General features: G+C 46.0%; 1 protein-coding gene across 7 annotated transcripts in view; it reads right to left on the reverse strand.

The window, feature by feature from the left end:
• RCBTB2 (RCC1 and BTB domain containing protein 2) overlaps nucleotides 1-20346 on the reverse strand; it is an 87386-nt gene extending 67040 nt beyond the window's left edge. For 3 of the 7 annotated variants that reach the window (XM_077483274.1, XM_077483275.1, XM_077483273.1), the window contains exon 1: nucleotides 20256-20346. The gene's annotated coding sequence lies outside the window, so the exon portion shown is untranslated. Of the gene's footprint in view, nucleotides 1-2817; nucleotides 3005-20255 lie in introns of those variants that run through there. The other 4 variants (XM_077483266.1, XM_077483268.1, XM_077483270.1 and 1 more) reach the window with 4 other exon arrangements.
• Between the last annotated feature and the right edge of the window lie 1667 nt (nucleotides 20347-22013).

Below are 22013 nucleotides of genomic sequence, written 5' to 3' on the forward strand. Positions count from 1 at the left end.
TTTGGCATGGCTGGCCAAATGTCAGATATTGCTTCTCGTGTATTGTAAAAATTGCTCGCATACATTGGCTATCTGCTATCAGGATTGTCCATGTTTATTGTGCACAAAAAAAAGTCACATATTCCAGAGTGCCATCTACATATTGTCACAATTGCCATAGTGCTACCCATGTATTGTGTGAGGGTGACAAATTCTGAGCACTTTGTTTTGGGGACCATCATTTTTTACACCAAAACAGGACTGGCACATCAAAATATAAGGTTTGGGTCATTTTGGTCACACAACTAAATATGAAACTGTTACCTCTGTAGAATCTCCCCAGAAGTGTTGAAGCTGTTATAGCTGCAAAGGGTGGGGCAACTCAATATTGAACCCTACGGACTAAGACTGGGATGCCATTAAAGTTCATGTGTGTGTAAAGGCAGGTGTCCCAATACTTTTGACAATATAGTGCACACTGGCACTGACTAGCATTTCAACATTTCTCTTCCCCCTCACTCAGCTAATGTGACCCCCCAATGCTGAGGGAGAGGTGCAGGGGAGGGACAAAACAAGTTATACCCAAAGTGCTCCTTTTTAACGGATGATTTTATTGGTTGTTAGGACTCCAGTGGCTGGTTGTAATGCTGCAAAATAAAAAACCAGCAGCATTGTGTAAAAAAAAAAAAAAAAAGGAAAAAGGAAAAAGGAGGAAGGCAGGCTTGATCCACTTGCTTGCTGACACGAGCAGACAGAGGGGAGGGAATGGAGTAGAGGACACAGGAGACCGAGAGCAGGGCTGTGGCTCACGGAGGCATGTATGCTGACAACGGTGTCAGGGCTCAGCAGCCCTGATATATCGTGGTAAGTGTATGGTGGGGGGGGGGGGGTAATAGCCAGGCAGGATCAGACGGGTATTACAGCTGATATGGGGGAGCGCTGTGCTGTATAGCATGCTTTTAGGGGACACGATTTGTTTTTTTGGGTTAACAAACGCTTTAAGCTTATTGGGTTAAGGGAAAAAAAAAAAAAGGTTTGACCTCTGCGTACAGGGTAATAGCAGTGAAAATGTGGACTAAGCCTTTCATAGAAGCGGATTTTAGCAAATTCTGTAGATTGCTAACTGTAGATTGCTGCATAAAAGAGCAGCAATCTAAAAAAAAAATTTAAATCCACAAAATATACAATAAATAAATGTGAAAAGTTTAGCAGGCATTTGTATTCAGCCCCCCTGAGTCAATACTTTGTAGAACCACCCGTCTCTGCAATTACAGCTGCTTTTTGGGTCTTTTTGGGTATGTCTCTACCAGATTTTCACATCTAGAGAGTGTAATTTTTTGCTCTCTTTTTGCAAAATAGCTCAAGTTCTGTGAGACTGGATGGAGAGTGCCTGTGAAAAGCAATTCTCAAGTCTTGCCACAGATTCTCAATTGTATTTAGGTCTGGACTTTGACTCAGCCATTCTAACACATAAATATGCTTTGTTCTAAAGTAAACCATTCCATTGTAGCTCTGGCTGTATGTTTAGGGTCGTTGTCCTGGTCGAAGGGGAATCCCAGCCCCAGTCTCTTGCAGAATCGAACATGTTTTCTGCTAAGATTGCCCAGGATTTGGCTCTATACAACTTTCCATCAACTCTGACCAGCTTCCCTGTCCCTGCTGAAGAAAAGCATCTCCCCAACATGATGATGCCACCACCATGTTTCACAGTGGGGATGGTGTGTTCAGGGTGGTGGGCAGTATTTGTTTTTCGACACACATAGCGTTTTGTTTTTAGGCCAAAAATTTTAATTTAGGGCTAATCTGACCAGAACACCTTCTTCCACGTTTTCTGTGTCCCCCACATGGCTTCTCACAAACTGCAAACAGGACTTCTTATGGCTTTCTTCTTGCCACTCCTCCATAAAGGCCAGATTTGAGGAGTACGACTAATAGTTGTCCTGTGGACAGATTCTCGCACCTGAGCTGTGGATCTTTGCAGCTCCTCCTGAGTTACCATGGGCCTTTTGGCTACTTCTCTGATTAATGCTCTCCTTGCTTAGCCTGTCAGTTTAGGTGGACGGCCATGTCTTGGTAGGTTTTCAGTTGTGCCATACTCTTTCCATTTTCAGATGATGGGTTGAACAGTGCTCTGTGAGATGTTCAAAGCTTGGCATAATTTTTTTATAACCCAACCCTACTTTAAACTTCTCCACAACTGTATAACTGACTGTCTGGTGGGTTCCTTTGCCTTCATGTTGAGGTTTGTTCACTAACAAACCTCTGAGAGCTTCACAGAACAGCTGTAGTTATACTGAGATTAAATTGCACACAGGTGGACTCTGACTCTATTTACTAATTAGGGGACTTCTGAAAGGCAATTTGTTCCATTAGATTTTAATTAGGAATATCAGAGTAAAGGGGGCTGAATACAAATGCACACCACGCTTTTCAGATAGTTGTAAAAAAAATTGAAAACCCATTTATCGTTTTCCTTCCACTTCACAATTATGTGCCACTTTGTGTTGGTCTATCACATACAATACATCCTTTGCTTATGAAATTATCTTTGAATTGATGTTGCTGCAGTTACCTCAACATTTGTATAAACAATATTCAAGTGTATGTCCTGTGACACAGGATATCCTAAAGACGGTAAGAGAACACCATTCATCCTTAAGCTGGAGCACCTACAAATATTTGTCTTCCTTCCTGAAACGACAGTTCCAGCACACACAGGAAGGGGTCCCAGAGCAGCAGACATGGGGTTCATTTGAAAAGAACATTTCCATATGAAAAGTAACCTTCAGTGCAATAAAAATGTCAAAACAACAACATTTTTTATGGTTTATACTGTACCTAAAATAAGAGAAGAGTAACGAAACCCTAGAAGCCAGGCCAAGAACAAATGATGGTATTGCTTGTGGTCTCCCTGCAGCTGATATTTCAGCCAGCCATAGATGGATCGAATCTCAGCTGGTTCAGCAGGCTTGTTGCACAGCAGTTGCTCCACCAATCGACTTTAGCACAACCAGCCTATCAGATTATTTGCATGTGATCACTGCCGGAGGTAGAAGCAAAGAAAATAGTAAAAGGTGGCTTTCCTTCCTCTTAATGACTTACCATGCTTGTCCTGCAATGTGTGGGTGCAGCCATTTTGGTAGAAACAGAGCTTTGCTTGAATGAAAGCCTCCAGCAAGTAGAACAGCAGTAAAAGCATATCAATAAAAATCACCAAATCTTACATCAAATCTGCTAAGACTAGCAAAGGGAGCAGTGCTTTAGCTCTCACACTGCAGATGTACAGCTATAAAGGTTGTAAGCAAAGAAGTTCCCCTGTACACTTATCAAACTAGGAAGCACTCTGCTAATTTTTTATTAGGTGTAATTCCAGAAAAAAGGTACTTTTTTCACAGTACTGCTTACTCAGTTTAAGCTGAACTTTGGAATGAAGACAAAAAAGGTAAATACTCTCTCTCTTGTTTAGAGAGGAGAGACTTGGTCTGGAAATACAATTAATGGTGCATTCAAACCATGTTGTGTTTGGCAGGACCATTGGGCAACTCACAAGCTCCAATGCACAGTTCTTCACAGAAGATATGGAGCACACTCAGAATTCCTGGATTCAGGAGTGGAAGCAACACCTGGTCGAGGCCTAACAGTTCATAAAAAGGCCAGTCCTAGGAAGAGCAACAGGAGATGGAGAATCCAGATTTCCAGTTTTGTGAGCTACGTCTGTCTCGACCACTTGAAGGCCATTGGTGCTTGCCTCCTGTTATTCCATCATTGCCCCCAGAAGAGGCTTTGGGTCTTGACAGGAGGACACATTCCAGTGGTTAACCAATTGAAGTTTACATCTCCTGCTGTGGAACTTTCCGACATGCCAAAAGATTAAGATGCACTACTTCATGGCCTAGAATATGGATCTGAGACTCAGCCCTTTAGTTTCTCATAGAGTTCCAACTTTGGAAAGCCCCCTGAAAACTTTGAGGAGGTAGATTTAGTTTGGTCTTCAAAATTGCCAGGTACAGCAAGTTCAAATGGAGTAGAGTATAGTGGAGTTCCTCTTTACCCACCCTGTTCAGCAGTGGGTGCAAGCATCTTTATTTTCTTTCCCCACCACTTGGTTGTCCCTTGGGTGTCTGGAAATGCCCAGGAAATATAAGCTTTCCTGATTTCTGTCCCAAGAGACTGCTTAAGCAGAGGGAACTTGGCATAAGATCTGTCACTGGGAGTCTGGTCCTCTATTTTCTCCTGCATTCAGACAGCCAATTCAGGGCATATTAGCATAGAACTTCAGGAGAAGACCCAGTCACTGCAGAGGGCACTACTTCAATGGCTTCTAAAATGCGCCTACAGCAAATCAGGTGTCCAAACCAGAGACTCTTCATGCCACTTTACTGTGGGACAGGTCTAGGGAGCCCTTTAGCCAGCTACCTGGAATATAAAACACAGTCTACTTGTGAGAGAGGTGTTGCCCCTACCCAAGTGGTCTTTTGTACTTTATATAGTTTCTCTTAATGTCTCAGACTGTGCGATGCTGCTGCCTGGTTCCCTTATTGGAAAAACTTCTCCTAGGCAACCCCTGTTATTGTAATAGTTACATTACTTCTAATTTTGTTCTTTGTATTGCATACCACAGTTCCTGTCTTGTTAGCATTGTCAATTTATTCTGCATTCATTCAGTAAATCTCAAGATGCATATTGCTGTCCTTATGATCATTTGACTGTTACCTCTACATTACAACTTTACATCATTTTTTTAATTTCTGAAAAACATTTGTTTTGAAAAGAAGGGTCCTAATTGTGTGTTTGGGTATTGGCTTACTTATGGATGCATCATCCAATAAAAGTTTAGTTTAGGGAATGCATTTTTTTTTTTTTACCAGACACGTTCTTTGTTCCTCCTGACAGAAAAAAGATGATGGCCATCTGGACACATTAAAATGACATACAGTTATATGAAAAAAAAAAAAAAAAAAAAAAAAAGGATTTGCCCCTTCCTGATTTTAATTTTTTTTGCATATTTCTCACACGCAAATGATTCAGATCAAACAAATTTTAATATTACACAAAGACAACCCGAGTAAATCCAAGATGCCGTTTTTAAATTTATTTCATTAACCACTTCAATACCAGGCACTTATACACCTTCTTGCCCAAGCCAATTTTCAGCTTTCTGTCTCAATTTGAATGACAATTGCGCGGTCATGTTACATTGTACCCAAACAAATTGTTTATCATTTTGTTCCCACAAATAGAGCTTTCTTTTGGCGGTATTTTATCACCTCTGCGATTTTTATTTTTTGAGCAAAAAAACGTAAATTTTGAAAAAATAAAAAAAGTTTTTCTTTGCTTCTGTTAACATTTTTTGTAAATAAGTACATTTTCTTCTTCAATGGACGGGCACCGATATGGCTGCACTGACGGGCAATGATAAGGCGGCACTGATGGGCACCGATGCGGTGGCACCAATGAGGTGGCACTGATAGGCGGCACTCATAGGCAGCACTGATGGGTGGCATTGCTGTGCATCACTGAATTTTTTTGTTTTCATAATGGTGCACGTCAGTGCCCATTTGTGGGTACTGATTGGCATAGATTGGGCATATGTTGGCACATTTGGATGGCCATGGGAGATGTACCTGGCCATCCACATGTAATGTGCTTCCCTGATGGCCCTGGCAGCTTCCCTGATGATCCAGTGTGGGCATCCAGGGGGGGGCTGCACTAATCAACAATCGGCACAGACCCCTCGGTCAGGAGAGCCGCCGATCGGCTCTCCTCTGCTTGCTTCTGTCAGACGCGGATGAGGAAAAGGCGACCAACAGCTGATTGGACATGGCTCAGGGCTCGAGTCATGCGGGAATGCATGGGAACGGCGTCCCTGCACTATTTTCACAGCGGGAACGCCGTTGCCTTTGCAGGACTCAAGCCGCCCGAATGAGATGTATGCAGAGTAGCGCAGGAAGCGTTTGGCTGTAGTAAGTTCTCCCTCACTTCACACAGCGCTGTTCGCTCCCCGGTGGCCCCTCCTCTCTTCTCGTCTATGGTCTATCCCAGATGATGTCACAAGCCAATGGGGATAGACGAGAAGAGAGGAGGGGCCACCGGGGAGCGAACAGTGCTGTGTGAAGTGAGGGAGAACTTACTACAGACAGAAGCTTCCTGCGCTACTCTGCATACTGGCTAGTAAGATGACAATGTGCCCCATGCCCAAATGTGCCCCCTGATGTCCTATGTGCCCCACTGTGCCCCATGATGTGCCCCGTGCCGTAATGTGCCCCCTGCCCTGATGTCCTATGTGCCCCACTGTGCCCCATTATGTGCCCTGATGTGCCCCATGCCGTAATGTGCCCCCTGCTCTGATGTCCTATGTGCCCCACTGTGCCCCATGCCATAATGTGCCCCCTGCCCTGATGTCCTATGTGCCCCATTATGTGCCCTGATGTGCCCCATGCCGTAATGGGCCCCCTGCCCTGATGTCCTATGTGCCCCATTATGTGCCCCATGCCGTAATATGCACCCTGCCATGATGTCCTATGTGCCCCACAATGTGCCCTGATGTTCCCCTATGCCCTGATGTGCCATGTGCCCCGTGCCCTTATGTGCCCTGATGTGCTATGTGCCCCATAATGTGCCATAATGTGCCCTGATGTGCTATGTGCCTCATAATGTGCCCTGATGTGCCATAATGTGCCCTGATGTGCTATGTGACCCATAATGTGCCCTGATGTGCCATAATGTGCCCCGATGTGCCAACGTTTCCCCATGGCCTGATGTGTCATGTGACCTGATGTGCCCCATGCCCCGATGTGCCCTTATGTGCCATGTGCCCTGATGTGCTATGTGCCCCATAATATGCCGTGATGTGCTATGTGCCTCATAATGTGCCATAATGTTCCTTGATGTGCCATGTGGCCTGATGTGCCAATGTTTCCCCCATACCCTGATGTGCCATGTGGCCTGATGTGCCCCATGCCCTTATGTGCTATGTGCCCTGATGTGCTATGTTCCCCATAATGTGCCCTGATGTGCTATGTGTCCCAATGTGCCACATAATGTGCCCCGATGTGCCCCATGCCCTGATGTGCCCCGTGCCCTGATGTGCCATGTGGCCTGATGTGTCCCATGCCCTGATATGCCCCGTGCCCTGATGTCCTATTTTTTCTTTTTTTTTGTGCAGGAGTGGATCTTGGGTCGGAGTTCCCACACTTTTTTCCCCAGGACTTGACCCCTGACATGGCTGATAACGTGGTAAAGAGCCTCCGTCGGAGGCTCTTTACCGAGATCGGTGTAGCGGTGTGTCAGACTGACACACCGCTACACTGATCGCCGCGATGCTGTTATCCTGCAGGACATCATGAGACGCCCAGTCAGGATAACTGAACCACCGCCCGGCCGTCATTCTGCTATAGGCCGGGCAGGAAGTGGTTAAAGGAAAAAAGCTGTTCAAACCTGCCTGGCCCTACGTGAAAGAGTAATTGCCTCCTCCCATGCTGAATCATGAATGAACTGTGATTAACTAAAATCTTTTGGAAAGCAGCATTAAATTTCATTTGCCAAACCCAGGCCCGATTACTGCCATACCTGTTGAATCAAGAAATCATAAATAGAAGCTGTCTGACAAAGTGAAGCAATATAACAGATCACAAAAAGACACACATCATGCCACAATCTAAAAAAATTCAAGAACAGTACAGAAAGTAATGTACACGTATCAGTCTAGGAAGGGTTTCAATGCCATTTCTAAGGCTTTGGAACTCCAGTGAACCACAGGGAGAGCAATTATCCATAAATGAAGATAACTTGGAACAGTGGTGAACCTTCCCAGGAGTGTCCGGCCTACAAAAATGACTCCAGGAGCATGACAACGACTCAGGAGGTCAAAAGAACCCATAACAACATCTAAAGAACTGCAGGTCTCACTTGCCTCAGGTAAGATCAGTGTTCATGATTCAACAATAAGAAAGATACTGGGCAAAAATGGCATCCACAGGAGAGTTCCAAGGCCAAAGCCACCGCTGACCAAAAAACACAAAGGCTCATCTCACATTTACCAAAAAACATCTTGACTTTTAGGCAACTATTCTGTGCACTGATGAGACAAAAATGTTACTTTTTGGATGGTTTTCTTCCCGTTACATCTAGCATAAAATGAATACAGCATTTTATAACAAGAACATCATACCAACAGTTAGACATGGTGGTGGTGGTAGTGCAATGGTCTGGGGCTGCTTTGCAGCATCAGGAACTGGACAACTTAACATAATTGAAGGAACCATGAATTCTGAGCTCTACCAGAAAATCCTAAAGGAGAATGTCCGGCCATCAGTTTGTGACCTTAAGATCAAGTGTACTTGGGTTATGCAGCAGAAAAATGATCCAAAACACAACAGCAAGTCCACCTCCAAATGGTTCAAACAAAGCAAAATTTCGGTTTTGGAGTGGCCTAGTCAAAGTCCGGACTTAAATCCAATTGAGATGCTGTATCATGATCTTACAGGCCGTTCATGCTGGAAAACCCTCCAATGTGGCTGGATTAAAACAATTCTGCAAAGAAGAGCGGGGCAAAATTGCTCCACAGCAATGTGAAAGCCTCCTTGCCAGCTATCACAAACTCTTGGCACAACCAGTTATTAGGTTTAGGGGGCAATTACTTTTTCACATAAAGCCAGGCAGGTTTGGACAGCTTTTTTGCTTTAATTAAACCATCATTTAAAAACTGCATTTTGTATTTATTCGGGTTATCTTTGTGTAATAAAATTAGTTTGATGATCTGAGTCATTTAAGTGTAACAAATATGCAAAAAAAAAAAAAAAAAAAAAAAAAAAGAAAGGAAAATCTGAAAGGGGGCAAATACATTTTCTCACAACTATAGGTGATGGAGATCTTCTGGGTTCCCCGCAGTTCTCGCTGGTTCCTCCTGCTGACCTCTACGTTCCGGCAGCACACAGTAAAGCAAGCCATATACTAACAAATTTTCAAACGAAAGTTTGTATGAACATTCATCCAAAAATTCTCATTATGCATTCTACCACATGACGAATGTTGTTTAAAAATAATTCAAGAATGTTTGCTTTTAACCAGGGCCGCTGATAGGCCAGTACAACTGGCCCTGCTGTACCGGGCCTGACCAGCAGGGGGGGCCCGAGCAACCTGAACTGCAAAATTAATATAGAAAAAAAAAAATAGATGCGATTAGTCTGTTCTGTATGAGGCTGCAGGGGAGGGACTATTTGTTGTATTTCGGGCGCGGAAGAATACGCCTTCTGCGACCGCTCCTCCTGCTCCGCACAAGTCCCGGCCAGCATACCCTATGGTGTTGCGGAGTGATATTCCTCTCTCGCTCTCTCTCCGCGTGAGAAGAAGTAGCAGAGTGAGAGGAGCAGAGAGTGCAGGGGCCGGGCGATCAAGCTATTGTGGACACTGAAGAAGAGGGAGGAAGTGATCTCTGCTGCCCTGCTAGAGCTAACAATTACACAGGTGAGGTGTATGCTTGAAGTTCAACATCTACTACTACTCTGCAATGCAATACTCTGCAATGCAATACCCTGCCAATACATACCCTGCCAATACATACCCTGCCAATACATACCCTGCCAATACATACCCTGCCAATACATACCCTGCCAATACTCTGCAATACTTTATACTTACCCTGCCAATACTCTGCAATACTTACCCTGCCAATACTCTGCCAATGTTCTGCAATACTTACTCTGCCAATACCCTGCCAATACTCTGCAATACATACCCCGCCAATACTCTGCAATACATACCCCGCCAATACCCCGCCAATACCCTGGCAATACCCTGGCAATACTTACCCTGCCAATACTCTGCAATAAATACCCTACCAATACTCTCCAAAATACCATTTTATTTATTCATTAATGGTTTGTATTACATATAGATATTAAAGAGGTATGTTCTCATCTGAAAACAGTATTTCTTTTGGATAATCAAACCTATAACTGACTGGAGAAAACAAATATCACTTGTAGACAAACCTACACTTTGTTTCAAGGCGGGGTCTGGGGAGGGGCAATGGGTGGGGCAGGGGTGGGGCTAAAGGAGGGACCAGGGTGGAGCTGAAGGGGGCCCCGTCAGGTAGGCTGTACGGGGCCCCATGATTTCTATCAGCGGCCCTGCTTTTAACATTTGATTTTTGAGTAAATGGAAACCATATTCACTGTTAATTGAAATTTGTTCTGAAAAATATTTTCATCCTGCTACTTCAAATTTTCTTGTCACTGCGGTTGAAAACAAATGTCGATTTGATCCCCTTACTATTAGAAAATCAAACAAACAAACATTCTTAAAATGGAAATTTTCTAACAAAATTCTACTAGTGTATGTAAGATCATTGTTAAAAAAAATCCTGTACAGTAAGGGAGGGAGGCGGTCATTGCTGAACTCCTTCTGAACATGCTCACTGCTTAGCAGTCTCTGGCTTCAATAACTTCTGAGACAACAACAGGGAATAGGCATACAGATCAGAAAAGTCAGAATAAAGTTGCAACTCATTATCAGAATTTTTGTTCTGGGTCAGTGACTCAAAGCATTGAAGATATTACATCAGCCAGAAAATTTGCATCTTCAAAGTAGGGATCGACCAATATTGTTTTTTGTTGTGCCGGCACAATACCCATATTTCGGCCACCTCGCTGCTGAGCTGCATCGGTTGCTATTACTATAAAGCTGACCGTCCACTTTAAAGAACAGTACCAGAGTGATGCATGCAGCTGCATGCATCACCCCAGTAAAACCCCTTGAAGCAATATCGGTAATATCAAGTACGTTGGTGACCGATACTGATACTTCCAAAAAAGTAAATATCGGTTGCACCGATAATCGGTCGATCCTTATTTCAAAGGAAAGGCCAGCAATCATACTTCCTTAGTTCAGGTTTCTTAAAAAAACAGGGATCTCCAAACTTTCTGAACAAAAAGGCCATATTACGGACTTTCAGACTTTATGATGACTGGACTGTGGCCAGTGGGAGAGAAAGTGTCATCAGTGGGAGTAAACAATGCCTCAGGCTTTGTGGTCAGTGGAAGTAAAAAAAATTTACTGCCTGTGGCCAGTAGGAAGAGGAATAGTGCCCCATCATTGGTATCAGTGGCAGGAATAGTGCCCCGTCATTGGGAGAATATAGTGCCCCATGGTTGGTATCAGTGGCAGAAATAGTGCCCCATGGAGATACACACACACACACACACACACAAGACTCCTCACTAAGATTAGGTAACAGATCTAAGTTCAGCTTCACAAAGGAGATGTTTTACCACTCAGGAATTTCAGGTTGATGTATAACTAAAGGAAAAGCTTTTTTTTAGTTTTGGATTTGAACATCTATCAGGTTTTCTATTGCTGTCTGTCTTCCTGCTAGGGAGATTTGCACTCTGTCATGTTTACTATTCTTATTTAAAGAAATCTCAAATAATGGATTGTAGAAAATTAATAGAGGGGAAATCTTCTTATGGGGACACTGGTTCCGGTGGCCCTGGTAACACATTGTCTTCACACCACATGTAGTTTCCTTCAGACAGCCTGTAGTGAATGGACCTGTTGGGCCACACTCACAGCTGTGCGCATCACAGTGATAATGTCACTGCTACTTTTACAAGGTAAAATCTTGGTTTGCACAAGCATTTGGGGCACACAAAGTAATATGTATGTCTTTCTGGTTATTAAAGTGCAATAAAATAATTTTCAAACTTTTTTTTATAAAAAATAAAACTTACCTTCTCCGTGCAACAATAATGCACAGAAAAGTGGTGTTCCTCCTCTTCTAGCAGTCACTGTTGGTGCTGTATGCCTCTCCTTCAAGCAGGGAGATAAAAATAAAGAGGCACCAATGTGTGAACACTCCTGCTGGGCCCTGTGCTGAGCTGTGGGCATCCATAGACACATAGAGCTGCAAGAAGGGGCTGCCAGGGACCAGTGAGTGAGGGGGCCACTGAAAAAGGGGGGGGCTCAGCATACATAATTTTAAAAGATTTATCTGCAATTGCCCAGTGGAAGAGGCAGCGAGGGGGAAGCCGGCAATTGCATCGGATTCACGGATATCCGTGCATGGGGAGCGTGAGCACAGGCATTTTAGGCGGTGCAGAGGGGGAAGAAGCAGAGGCAGCAGCTAATTACAATTTTTTTGTTCCGCAGACTCTGCTGAATAGGGATGAGCTTCATGTTCGAGTCGAACGTACGTTCGACTCGAACATTGGCTGTTCGTCCGTTCGGCGAAGTCCGAACATTTTGGTCCGTTCGCGTCAAATTTGTGTGGCGCTCACGGCCCACAATGCACTGCGATGGCGCAGTGCATTGCTGGCTCATGATTGGCCAAGCATGCACTGTGACCCCGCATGCTTGGCCAATCGCAGCGCCAGCAGCGAGGAGAGCCATGATTGGCCACAGGCAGGATGCCTGTGGCCAATCATAGCTCAGGCTGTGTAGTGCACGCCCCACACTATATAAGGCCGCCAGCGCGACGGCCTCGTGTAGTGTGTTGGCGTCTGAAGCAGTGGGTGTTCTGTGTACCTTCAACACAGTACACATCGATCGTTTTCGGCCAATTTTCGTTCTTGCTGTTGTGTAGTGGTTATTGTCTGCGTGCCCTGACCGCAGTATACACCGCTATATTCACCTCACCTATATAGCTAGTGATCTATCTTTTATAATAGAGCTTGCAGTCAGTAGTGTTAGGAGATAGTGCATGCTGTCTGCGTGCCCTGTACCCAGTACATACCGCTATATCCACCTACATAGCTGTTCTCTTTTTGAGACCACTTGCCATCTGCAGGAGTTATTGGAAGTTGTGTGTGCCTCCAGCACAGCACAGTATACATCTGTATATACCCCTTTATCTCTGGTGTTCTATAATAAAGGCATCTGCAGGAGTTAGTGGGTGTTGTGTGCCTCTAGCACAATATACACTACCCAACTGCTTTTTTACCCAACTCCCTTCAGGCCATTACCATGTCTGGAAGGCCAGCAAGGAGAGGCAGACAGGCGCGAGCTGATAAAAGAGGGCAAGCAGGCTCTGTGTCTAGAGACAACAGTGCTGGTCGTGGACGCGGTGCATTGTCATCAGCACGTGGCCATGGGACACGCTTGTCCTTTTCGGCAGCTGGACATGTTGAACCGCAACATGCCAACGACTTGGTAGAGTGGATGACCAAGCCCTCTTCATCCTCCTCATCCTCTCTCACCCAGTCTCAGGGTACTAGCAAAGCAGCTGCCAACGCATCGTCTTCCCTCCTCTCAATGTCATCATCAGTGACTCCTTCCCTAGACCCACCACGTCCTCCTGAGGAGTCTCCTGAACTCTTTGAGCACAGTGTTGGGTACATGCTCCAGGAGGATGCCCAGTGTTTGGTGGGCTCTGATGATGACACTCAGCTAGAGGAAGGCAGTAGCGTGAGCGCAGAGAGAGGGGATGCTCAAGAAGGACAGCAATCTGGCAGTCATGTTCCACAAGCTGCAGCATACTGCCAGGTTTGCTACAGCGATGAAGAGGGAGGGGATGATGAGGGCACTGACTCCACGTGGGTGCCTGGAAGGAGGGAGGAGGAGGAGGAGGAGGAGGCACATGTCCAACGAGGCAGGATGCCCTCCGGGGGCCAGCTTAGGGGCAGCACACCGACTGAATCACACCACAGAGCTCTGCCTGTGCAGAGCGCTGCCTCTGCGCGTTATTCTAAAAGTTCTTTGGTGTGGGCCTTTTTTGAGACGAGTGCATCAGATCGCACCGCTGCTATTTGCAACATATGTCTCAAGCGTATCTCACGTGGCCAAAACATCAGCCGCTTGGGCACCACATGCTTGACCTGACATATGTTGACCTGCCATGCAGCTCGTTGGCAAGCGTACCTCAAAGACCCACACCAAAGAACAAAGCCGACCTCTCCTTGCTCCTCATCAGCTGGCATCTCCAACCCCACTAGACCTTCAGTCCTCTCTGAAACATGCTCTGAGAGGAATGAAGGTGTAGAATTAGGTGTGTCACAGCCAAGTGCTTTAGGGAACTCTGCTAGCGGTACACCCACGTCCGATTATAGCAGGCAAATGTCCCTGCCCCAGCTGCTGGACCGGCAGAAGAAGTTCACTCCCAGCCATCCACATGCCCAGCGGTTGAATGCTAGCTTGGCTAAATTGCTAGCACTTCAACTGCTGCCTTTTCAGTTGGTAGACTCGGCCCCCTTCCGTGAGTTTGTACAATGTGCGGTTCCTCAGTGGCAGGTCCCCAAACGCCACTTTTTCTCACGGAAGGCGATTCCGGCTCTCTACCGGCATGTGGAAGGCAATGTCCTTGCCTCGCTGGACAGGGCGGTCAGCGGTAAGGTGCATATTACCGCTGACTCATGGCCCAGCAGGCATGGACAGGGACGTTACCTGTCTTTCAAGGCCCATTGGGTCACTCTTCTGGCAGCTGGGAAGGATGCAGGACAAGGTGCAGTAGTGTTGGAGGTTGTTCCGCCACCACGCCTCCAAAATGCTACTATTGGTTGTGACACACCTCTCTCCTCCACCCCCTCCTCTTCTTCTTCCTCCATGGCCTCTTCCAGAGCTCTGTCCTCAGAACCAGCGGTGCTCCGTAGGCGTTCCAGGGGCTACGCAAGTACGCAGGCAAAACGATGCCATGCCGTGCTTGCGCTGGTTTGTTTGGGGGACAGGAGCCACACTGGGGCGGATGTTTTGTCAGCTCTGCAGGGGCAGGCCGAGAGGTGGTTGACGCCACGCCAGCTTAAGCCAGGAATGGTGGTTTGTGACAATGGCACCAACCTCCTCTCCGCCCTCCGACAGGGACAACTGACCCATGTGCCCTGTGTAGCTCACGTCCTTAACCTGGTGGTGCAGCGGTTCTTGGGCAGGTACCCCGGCTTACAGGATGTCCTGAAGCAGGCCAGGAAAGTCTGTGTGCATTTCCGCCGATCATTTAATGCCTGTGCTCGGCTGGCTGAGCTCCAAAAGGAGTTGAACCTGCCCAAGAACCGCCTTATATGTGACATGCCCACCAGATGGAACTCAACATTGGCCATGCTGCAGCTGCTGCACTTGCAGCAGAGGGCTATCAATGAGTACCTGTGCGACTACGGCACCAGGACAGGGTCAGGGGAGCTCGGTTTTTTCTCACCACGCCAGTGGGGCATGATCAGGGATGCATGCACTGTCCTGTCACCGTTTGAGGAGGCCACAAGGATGGTGAGCAGTGACAGTGCATGCATCAGTGACACTGTACCTCTTGTCCACCTCTTGGAGCATACGCTGCGTGGAATAATGGACAGGGCACTTGAGGCAGAACAGAGGCAGGAAGAGGAGGACTTCCTTGCCTCTCAAGGCCCCCTTTATCCAGACAGTGTTCCTGCTGTGCCACCCATCACACAGGAAGAGGATGAGGAGGAGGATGATTGTGTCAGCATGGAGGTGGAGGCTGGCACTCAGCATCAGCAGCAGCAGTCTTGTAGGGATGATTTACAGTCCCAAGAAACACGTGGACTTGTACGTGGCTGGGAGGAGGTAGCTGCGGATCATGTTGTCCTTAGTGACCCAGAGGACTCCGGACCGAATGCCTCAGCTAACCTACGCTGCATGGCCTCCCTGATCCTGCAAAGCCTGCGGAAGGATCCTCGTATTCTTCGGATCAAGGATAGGGACCATTACTGGCTGGCCACTCTCCTTGATCCACGGTACAAGGGTAAGGTTGCCGACCTTATCTTGCCATCGCAGAGGGAGCAGAGGATGAGACATCTCCGGGAGGCCTTGCAGAAAGGTCTGTGCAACGCGTTCCCAGAGACTGGGAGGTTACAAACTCCTGGTCCTGGACAACGTGTTGCTGAGGCATCGGTCAGAAGGAGCGGTGGAGAAGGTGGCCATCTGACTGATGCTTTCAGACAATTTTTTAGTCCGCAGCCCCAAGGTATGATCGATTCCAGCACCCATCGCCAGCGTCTGATTTACATGGTGCAGGAATACCTAGGGGCAAGGTCAGACTTGGACACCTTTCCCACCGAAAATCCTCTGGCTTACTGGGTCTTGAGGATGGATCACTGGCCAGAGCTTGCACAGTATGCAATTGAGCTACTGGCCTGTCCTGCATCCAGCGTTCTTTCGGAACGCACCTTCAGTGCTGCTGGTGGCTTTGTTACCGATCACAGGGTGCGCCTGTCCACCGAATCAGTTGATCGACTGACCTTCATCAAGATGAATCAGTCTTGGATCACCCACAGCTACCAAGCACCTGAAGCTGATGTAACAGAATAATTTTTTTTGAAATATTACATCCCTTCAAGACTGCCTATGCTGATGCTGAGTGACTTTCCTGTTATGTTGATTGTCTATCCTCTTCCTCCTCCGCTGATATGTTGGAAGAACATTTCTGGTTCTGGTTGATGCCATCAGCCCAATTTTTCTGCCCCTGTTTCACAGGGGCATTTAAGTACAATTTTTGATGCAATGTTTTGCAGCAGGGCTAATTCCTGCAAAAAAACTAGAGTATATGGCAGAGGTTGCAGTGTGGTGGCACCAGCACCAGTGCCTAAGGCCCAATTTTTCTGCCCCTGTTTAACAGGGGCGTTTAATTACAATTCTTGATATAATATTTCACAGGAGGGCCCCTTCCTGTGCCCACCCAGAGTAACGGTGAGGACTTATAGTGTTGTGGCACCAGCACCACAACCACCAAAGGTCAATTTTTCTACCACTGTTCAACAATGGCATGCAATTACAATTCTTGATATAATCGTTCACAGCAGGGCACTCCAGCGCCCACCAAGAGTCACTTTGAGGGCTTACAATGTTGTGGCAAAACCAACACCTTGTTCCGCCATTTCTGCAGAGCATATAGGGCAGGCCCCTACTTTCAAACATCCAACTTACAAACATCTCCTACTTGCAAACGGAAGGAGACAACAGCAAGTGAGATGAAAAAAGATGGACGACAAAACAAATTATACAGGGGTGATAACCCTTCCCTATGTTTTCCAAAAAGCTTAAAAATAGTTTTTTTGGACTGGAGCTACACTTTAAAAATGTACCAGTTGAAAATTACAAACAGATTCAACTTAACACAACAAACCTACACAGTCCCTGTCTTGTTTGCACCGCCTGCATACTGCTGTTCTGAGTATATAGGGCCTGGGGGCCACACGCATTTCCTTTTTTTAATATGGGTACGGGGTTCCCCTTAATATGCGTACAAGACCTAAAGGGGCTGGTAATGGGCAGGGAGGGCTACCCATGCCATTTTTCTCAATGATTTTCAACCATATTGCAGGAACCAGATATAACATTAAAACCGCAAGCAGTTTTAAATGGTGTTATTTCCGTTAAATGTCATTTTGTGCAGGGACTGTTCTAAACACGGGAAACACGTGGCACTTCACAGGCATACTACAGACACCCCCCAGGCACCATATTTAAAGGAATATTTCACTTTTTTTTCACTTTAATCGTCATTAAAATCAGTGCTCCCGCCAAAACGGCCATTTTTAAAAACATTTTAGGCATTGACCCATGTCCCCTGGGGCAGGAGCCAGGTCCCCAAACCCTTTTTAGGACAGTATCTTGCATATTAGCCGTTAAAATGAGCACTTTGCATTTTGAACGTTCGAGTCCCATAGACTTCAATGGGGTTCTAACGTTCGTACGAATTTGGGGTCCGTTCGAAAGTTCTGGTGCGAACCGAACCGGGGGGTGTTCGGCTCATCCCTACTGCTGAACATTTCTGCAAGAAGTTCAGTGACAATGAGCTTATAGCAGTGGAGGAATGTAGGACCGTACGGCATATGGACCTGGCAAGCATGAAACAGTGCTGTAGGTCCGTATGGCAGCGAAGTAATATATTTGCAGGATTTTTTGTGCTGGAGTTCAGCTTTTAAGTGGCAGTAATAAGGTGAAACAAGGAGTTTAGTGTCATTAAACCCATTGATTTTAACAGTTTAAAAAAACTGTTACCGTACATTCCCAACAAATATGTGGTGTTACACTTGGTTGTGCTGTCAACCAAACTGTCAAACCAACAAAAGGCTGGTGTCAGTGTCAAAACCAATCACATGTGCAGCATCGAGGCAGTTGAAGATCAAACATTGGCTAAGATGGCAGCTTCCTTGGATGTAAAGCCCATACACATGATCTGAAAATTGGACGACACCTCGTCCATTTCTTTTTTTCCATCAATTTGTAATAATAAAAAAAAAAATATGAGAGTGATGTCATGTGCTGTAATGTACTGTATTTATTGGCGTATAACACTCACTTTTTCACCATGAAAATCGGGTGCAAATAGCGTGTTATACACCAACACTTCAATTTTAGCTGCCTTATTTAAAATGTAAATTTTTTCCTGAAACTTCCCTCTAAAAATGAATGTGCGTGTTATACCAGGCACTTACACCCCCTTCCTGCCGAAGCCAATTTTCAGCTTTCAGTGCTGTCACTTTTTAAATGACAATTCACAATGACAATTGCGCGGTCATGCAACACTGTACCCAAACTGAATTTTTATCATTTTGTTCCCACAAATTCAGATTTCTTTTGGTGGTATTTTATCACCTCTGCGGTTTTTATTTTTGCTAAACGAATAAAAAAAAACGAAAAGAAAAAAAAGAAAAAAAAAAAGTTTTCTTTATTTTGGTTATAAAAATTTGTAAATAAGTACATTTCCTCCTTCACTGATGGGCACTGATAAGGCGGCACCGATGGGCATTAATAGGCAGCACTGATGGGAGATACTAAAATGCAGCACTGATGGCCATTGATAGGTGGCACTGAAAGGCTGCACTGATGGGTACTTATGGGTGGCACTGATAGACTGCAATGATATGCCTGCCAGTGGCATCTGTGATGCCATTTTAATTGCCACTGATTGGCAGCTGCCTGGGAAGGGATTGGCATATCCCTAGTGGTCTAGGGTGGCATACCTGGTGGTCCAGTGTGGTGGCCATCTCTGGTGGTCCTGGCAGCATTCTGGTGGTCCTGGGCGGGTATCCAAGGGAGGGCTGTGCTGATAAACAATCAACACTAAGGATGAGCTCCAGGGTGTTCGCACACTCCACGTGCAGAGCCTGCCAGGAAGTTGGCGCAGTGCTGCACTAATCACAGGCAGTGAGACATTGCCCTGATGTGTGGCTGCAGAGATTGGGCAATGTCTCACTGCCTGTGATTAGCGCAACGCTGCGCCAACTTCCTCGTGGGCTCCCCATGTGAAGTGTGCGAAAACGCCAGAGCTCATTCCTAATCAGCACAGACCCCCGCCCCACCCCGTCAGGAGAGCAGCCGATTGGCTCTCCTCTACTCTTGCTGTTGCATTGTGATCAGCCATGATTGGACACGGCTGATCACTTGGTAAAGAGCCTTCGGTGTAGCGGTGGCGGCTGTCATCCTGCTGGGCGTCATATGACACCCAGTCAGGATAACTGAACCACTGCCCGGCCGCCATTCTGATATAGAAATGCTATATTAGTTTTGCTTTAAAGGGAAGCTCAAGGCTCCTTCAGAAGAAAAATGAAAGCCAGCAGCTACAAATACTGTAGCTGTTGACTTTTAATATTAGGACACTTACCTGTCCACAAATCCAGCCGGGTCTTCACCCCAGCCGTTTTTTCAATCGGCTCTCGGTTGCTGCCGCCGCTATCTTAGGTAAGGAAAGCTGGCAGCGAAGACTTGGGGCTTCTCAGCCAGTTCCCTACTGCGCAAGCGCGAAGCATGCTGCACTTTGTAAAATGGTCCGGTGGTAGAGGAAGGAGGAGGGGACCGTACTTCCGAATTAGTTTGCTACAATGAAACCAGGTACCTGCTCCCCCCAAAGGGTGCCAAATGTGGCATCGGGGGGGTTTAGGCAAATAAGCGGAGCTTCATCTTTTTGGTGGTGCTCTGCTTTAAGGCATTGCTTACCTCTTGACTGCTAGTTTAAGAGACCTGGCATGAGATGATGATGTCACAACAGTACTGCTCATTTGATATGAGGAACAATGCCCTGCCTTTAACAAAAATGGCTACTTCCATACAGATACAGCACAAAACAAGAAAGATAAACTAGTAATGGGGAAGATCGTCTGCAGAGAAACCACATAAAATGTTGGTGATTAGTCCATTGATCTCCGTTTGCCTTTTTTTGGGCACTGCATCAATTTTTTTTGCTTTTGACAGGCAGTATCATATGTCATTTGGCACATAGTTCAATTTTAATATTGGCAACTCTTTTCTCCTGGGTGCAGTGCATTACTCAGAAAAAACGCATTTAGTGTATCCTCCTTACCACCACCTCATACTGTCTCTGCACACACACAAACTACCTTCCTGCCCTCAGATATCTCCAGTGGCACCAATCTTCTGTAGAGAATGTGTTGCTGCTGTGGTGCTTCTCCTCGATCCCAAGAGCACTTCCTGGTTCCTTCAAACTCCAATCATGTGACCTAATCAGCTGTTGTTTTTCTCTTCCTCTTATATTCCACTTATTTTTGTATCTACAGCAAAGAGAGAGCAAAAAATACTTCCTCTAGTATCACACTCACCTTCGGTACCTAGAGTGGGGTGGATGGTGCTTGTTCTCCTAAGCCGGGGTCTCCAAAATTTTCAGTACAAGGGGCACATTGTATATTTCACAAATATTCACAGGTCGAAAAAAATTAAGTCTAAGGCCTCTTTCACACTGAAGTGGGAGCGGCGTTGGCGGTAAAACTGTGCTATTTTTAGTGCCACTTTACCGTAGTTTTAGCAGCGGTATTCAGCCGCTAGCGGGGTGCTTTTACCCCCCTGCTAGCAGCCGAAAAAGGGTTAAAACCACCTATTGATTTCAATAGGCAGGAGCGGTGTATACAAATATGCTGCCAGCACACCACTCCAGTGTGAAAGCCATCGGGGCTTTCACACTGAAGACACAGCAGCGGCTCTTCCAGAGCGCTTTGCAGGCGCTATTTTTAGGGCTGTAGCACCTGCAAAGCGCCCCAGTTTGAAAGGGGTCTAATACATTAAAGAGGAACTGCAGTCTGCTCACATAATTTGTAATAAAAACATCTTTAAAGCTTCCCTCCAACCACTTTGTATATTATTTTATATATACTGTGATTCTATACTTGCCAAATATGCTGCAGAAATCTCCCTCCACTGAGTCTGGCTACAACCATCTTAACCACTTCCCGACCAGCGCACGACGATGTACGTCGACAGAATGGCACGGGCAGGCATATTGGCGTACAGGTACGTCCAATATTCAATGCCGCCCTGCCACCGGGAGCGCGCCGCCGGCGGCGCGCTCCCGCGCTGGTCGGGACCCCCGTGAGTCCAGTCGCGGGACCCGCGGACACGATCGCCGCGGGCATCCCCGCGATCGTCTCACGGAGCGGCCGAATGGAGGAAATGCAGAGTAAACAGCATTTCTCCATTCTGCCTAGCAACTAGTGACGCTGATCTCTGCTCCATGTGATTGGAGCAGAGATCAGTGTTCACTAAATGAAAGCCCAACCCCCCCACAGTTAGTAACACACCCCTAGGAACACTTAACCCCTACACTGCACCCACTGGTTAACCCCTTCACTGCCAGTGTCATTTACACAGGAATCACTGCATTTATATAGCAGTGATTATTGTATAAATGACAATGGTCCCAAAAATGTGTCAAAAATGTCCGATGGGTCCCCCACAATGTCACAGTCAAAATAAAAACCACTGATCGCCGCCATTACTAGTAAAAAAAAAATAATAAAAAATTATTAATAAAAATGCTATAAAACTATCCCTATTTTGTAAACGCTATAACTTTTGCGCAAACCAATCAATAATCGCTTATTGCGATTTTTTTTTACCAAAAATATGTAGAAGAATACGTATCGGCCTAATTTGAGGGAAAAAAATTTTTTTTTATAGATTTTTGGGGGATATTTATTATAACAAAAAGTAAAAAATAATGCGTTTTTTTCAAAATTGTCGCTCTATTTTTGTTTATAGCGCAAAAAATAAAAACCGCAGGGGTGATCAAATACCACCAAAAGAAAGCTCTATTTGTGGGAAAAAAAGGACGTCAATTTTGTTTGGGAGCCACGCGCAATTGTCAG

The sequence above is a fragment of the Lithobates pipiens genome, unplaced genomic scaffold (genome assembly GCF_037356315.1).
Source record: "Lithobates pipiens isolate NorthernLeopardFrog02 unplaced genomic scaffold, aLitPip1_a1.2 Scaffold_16, whole genome shotgun sequence".
Taxonomy (NCBI): Eukaryota; Metazoa; Chordata; class Amphibia; order Anura; family Ranidae; genus Lithobates; species Lithobates pipiens.